Source organism: Asparagus officinalis, chromosome 1 (assembly GCF_001876935.1).
Source record: "Asparagus officinalis chromosome 1, Aspof.V1, whole genome shotgun sequence".
NCBI lineage: Eukaryota > Viridiplantae > Streptophyta > Magnoliopsida > Asparagales > Asparagaceae > Asparagus > Asparagus officinalis.
This window is the reverse complement of record NC_033794.1, coordinates 61,959,708-61,964,655: the sequence shown is the minus strand read 5'-3', so window position 1 is coordinate 61,964,655 and position 4,948 is coordinate 61,959,708. Positions and strand designations below refer to the sequence as shown.

The following is a 4,948-nucleotide window of genomic DNA, read 5'->3' as shown; positions in this document are numbered from 1 at the left end:
GTAAAGTTTTTGGTGAGCTAGAAAACCGAGTGTGAGGTGTAGACGTTGATTGGTGAGCGTTGAAAACCGACATTGTGAGAGTGTGAATTGTGAAGTTTTCGGTGAACTAGAAAACCGAGTGTGAGGTGTGGACGTTGATCGGTGAGCGTTAAAAACCGACATTGTGAGGTGTAAATGTTATTCGGGTGAACGTAGAAAACCCGGTTGTGATAGTGGATTTCTCCCCGGGAGTGGAGAGCGGAGACGTAGGACGGAAGGTCCGAACTCCGCGATCATATCGTGTGTTTGAGTTTGCTTTGGCGCACTTCTCTTATGATTATATTTTTTTGTCGTTATTGTCCATTGCTCATTATTTATATCATCCACTATCTTGTTTATTTTGTTTACCTTGTGTATATCACTTATCCTAGCTCACATATCTTGTTGTATTTTATACTTGCTAGGATAACTTGTTAATAAGCTTTAATTTGTATAAAATCGGATTAGATTAGCATAAGACCCTAACCCCCCCCCCCCCCCTCGGGTCTAACAAAAAACTCTACAAACATATCAGGTATCTTATAACAAAAAACATCTAAATAATACATCACCATTGCATATTTCACAGAGTAAAACACTTGAGGCTTGTCTCGCATTTCACACATATTCAAAGTGAGAATAAGTTGATATCAGAGCAAATAAGTAGTAATTCCATGTGTTATGCATTAAAAATGTAGCTCTGTAAACCTCGATTTCAACCCATAAGTCATGCTCAAACATCATCATATATAAACAGAGTAGGTACAACTGAATAGCATGTGAGAAGAGAAGTATCCTCGATGTAAAGAAATTGCAACTGAGAATTCAGAAGTGCTCGTATCATAAACCCTATTTGCAACAACAAAAGAGTAAGCAGGTAAATTCTTTTTGAAAGTATCAATCTGAGAGCATACAATAAACTGATCTGGACGGTGTTTTCCTGTAGCAAGAAAATGCAATCTCATTAATGCAACTATCTCATACTCTTTTTAAGTAGAACACGACAAGGAATATGCCATCACTATATGAGCCCAAAACCTACAAAGAAAATGAGCAGAGATTGATTATGAGCCACTCCTCTATATATCTTAGATCACCATCCTCTCAATCAGACTTACCTGACAATACAAACAAAAGATCAGAACTTTCTAATATTTAGCATCAATTATAAAAGAAGAATGAGGGCTTCTGTATGGAAATATGAAAATAAAAAGATACATATTGATTCCAAAGAAATACCCCAAGATTAAGGCTTTTCTACAAAATTATATATCTAGAATTAACAATACCAAACAAGTGTACATATTTACTAAAATAAGAAAATCAAATTTGTAAGAGGAACCTTACTTCAGATTTTGGAGGTTGATCCTGAGCTAGTCCTCTTTCTCAAATCACAATTCACCCAATCATATTTACCTAACAATCAAATCTAAATAGTAGAATGCTCCAATAAGAATTAATTTTGAAAGAAAAATAGAGCATAAAAAGAATCATACAGAGATTGATTAGGACTTTTATCCAAAGAAACACCCGTTAGGAGCTCTGCACCAAAGCATGAAGGAAAAAGTAGATCTCTTCACAAAATTAAAATTGAATTACCTTAAGAATGGGTTCAAAGATTTGGGGGTTCTTGTTATCCAACTAGAAACTACTCCTTAAGAATAAAGAGAATAAAATCTCTTTTTTCATCATCAGGAAATGACTTCAACAAATAAAACTTTTCCAGGTTGCTATGCATTATCTTCTCAAATGCATTGAACACTTGACTGCGACTTAAGTTGAGTATTTTTTAGACCACTTGATGAATCTCCTCTCCGGTTGGTGGTTTTATTACTACTTCCTTCTTTCTCTCATTAAAATACTCACTCACAGAAACTGTCATCATTGCAAATGAATCAACCATTTTATCCCCTTTATTTGTTTCTTTGAACTTGTCTCACCACTAGTTGATGCTCTAGGAAGATATTTCCTTGAAGAGCTTCCACCTTCATTTGTTTCAGATTGTGCCTCAAATTCCTTATGTTGCATTGCGTTAGCAGCCTCTTCAATGGTTTCTGCATATTCACCATTGGCTCTATCTTTTGGACATAATACCATAATGTCATCTCAATTTTCAATCAAACGATTATGGTAGCCTTTTGCATCTGGATTAGCCTGCAATATAAGAACATTCACAAATATTTTTAGATATATGCAACAAACTAATAATTCAAATTAATAAGTATAAAGTGCAATATTATCATAACATAGTCGCTTCATACTTTTTGCTCACTAGCGGGTATAATCATCATTTTCTTCTCATCATCTCACCACGTCAAACCACTTTTATTTTTAATGTCATAGATAACATTATAATGTGTTTTCCAAATTTTGAGTCGATTCTTCACGTTATCTTTGTTCAAGTTGCTATTAAATGATTTTAGTGCATCAACCGCAGCTTGATACATTTGAGGCTTCCAAGTACCGTCGACTTTTAATCCTTGTTCATTTGATCATTAAAATTGAGTCCATATCACGATTCCACACAACATATGATCTCGACTGAGATACAATTTTTTTCCCTTTCTTTGTCATCCTAATACATACCAAAGTGAATGACACAGAATTAGTAATAAAGCACAAAGGTTGATTAATAATGAACCTTCGACATTGTAGAATGAAGGCACGAGAAAAAGGTGATGGCTACAAGTGTAAATAGCTACTGCAAAGTCTGCAAGCAATGAACAAAACAATGTTACTCCAATATTCAAAGATCATAAAACTTATCAAAGACATAAAATTATTCATAACTGCTGACCAACTTTAGCATCAAATCTTATGGATGCTAGCCCCCTCTCAAAGTCGGTATTCATCCCACATTTGCATAGCTAAATCATCTCTAAAGTTACTCCATTCATTTGTAACTCTCACAGTGGTGATACGCTCCTCATCTACATTCTCAATTTCTAAAATAGAAGCATCTTCTAATTCTCGATCCACATCATTCAACAAGTCGTCTTCATTCATCTCTTCACGTAAAAAATTGTGAAGAATACAACATGCATTAATGATCCTAATTTGAGTCTTAACACTATAAAAGCTAGCTGTCCGTAATAGAGTCCATCGCTTTTTAGCAACCCGAATGCCCTCTCAATTGTGTTTCTAGCAGAGGAATGACGTTGGTTAAATAACTCCTTGTAGTTTCTTGGACCATTTTCTCTCCAAGACTTTATATGATAGTGAGTCCCTCTATAAGGTGCCAAAAACCTCGGCCCATTTGTATACCCAGCATCCACAAGAAAGTATTTATCTACAAAATCAAAATCTTTTTTAGATATATGCAACAAACTAATAATTCAAATTAATAAGTATAAAGTGCGATATTACCGAAACATAGTCGCTCCATACTTTTTGCTCACTAGCGGGTATAATCACCATTTTCTTCTCATCATCCCACCACGTCAAACCACTTTTATTTTTAATGTCATAGATAACATTATAATGTGTTTTCCAAATTTTGAGTCGATTCTTCACGTTATCTTTGTTCAAGTTGCTATTAAATGATTTTAGTGCATCAACCGCAGCTTGATACATTTGAGGCTTCCAAGTACCGTCGACTTTTAATCCTTGTTCATTTGATCATTAAAATTGAGTCCATATCACGATTCCACACAACATATGATCTCGACTGAGATGCAATTTGTTTTCCTTTCTTTATCATCCTAATACATACCAATAGACACAGAATGATTAATGTTCATCGCATAAATAAAAAATTACACCTTATGTTAGTGAAAAATGACCAAACTCTTGGGTATTTTTGAACTGGCATGAGATTTTCAAGCCAGCTTATAAACCTTATATATATGGGAGACTATGATTGGCAGCAAACTAGTCAGCTAAATAAAACAGATAAGATGTAGCAAATTTGCACTAGTTAAAGCCACAGAAAACAGCCAAGATACAAGCACGAAATGTTCAATCTAGAAAAAGCGTTAAAACATTTGGAACACCTTTACCATCTACCTCACCAACAAATAGAGTGAAAAGCCAATAAGACCAGCAACAACACAGAATTAACAGCACCTATGTAGTGTCGTGGTACAATTGCAATCAAATATCTTAAATAGCATCAAAATGAGCATTCCAAATGATAATTAAAAAACTAAAACTTTTGCAATTGGGAAGGAACACTAACCTCAAATCCGAGGACTAACATAAGGTGTAATAGCCCCAAGTAAACAGAAAAAAAATCATGTTCCTCACCGCATATATAAAAATCTACAACCAGTCATCAGCAAATATAAAATATACAAATTTAGTCAAGAGTAATACACTTGACTAAATTAACCACACTGCATAAACAGAAACTACACTACATATATAAAAATCTCACAACCAGTCATCATCATCTTCATACTCGTCACCCTCATTTCCATCTTGTAGCTAAAGTATCTCAAAGTCGGTATTCATCCCACATTTGTATAGCTAAATCATCTCTAAAGTTGCTTCATTCATCTGTAACTCTCACAATGGTGATACGCTCCTCAACTACATTCTTAATTTCTAAAACAAGAGCATCTTCTAATTCTCGATCCACATCATTCAACAAGTCGTCTTCATTCATCTCTTCACGTAAAAAGTTGTGAAGAATACAACATGCATTAATGATCCTAATTTGAGTGTTAACACTATAAAAGCTAGATGTCTGTAATATAGCCCATCGTTTTTTTAGCAATCCGAATGCCCTCTCAATTGTGTTTCTAGCAGAGGAATAACGTTGGTTAAATAACTCCTTGTAGTTTCTTGGACCATAGCGACAACTTCTTCAATCGTGACATTTCTTGATGCTACTAATCCCCCCTCTAGTACATAGAACATCACATAACCTCTTAAACGCTTGAGGATTCATCCTTAGTTGTTCAACACAGTTATTTGCATTGCAAATAAG

General features: G+C 34.7%; 1 long non-coding RNA gene across 1 annotated transcript; it reads right to left on the bottom strand.

The window, feature by feature from the left end:
• LOC109842656 lies at window positions 859-3,621 on the bottom strand. The gene is made up of 3 exons (XR_002247340.1): window positions 3,385-3,621; window positions 1,366-2,172; window positions 859-1,136 (listed from the first exon to the last, which is right to left on the bottom strand). It is a non-coding gene; the product is annotated as an uncharacterized LOC109842656 (long non-coding RNA).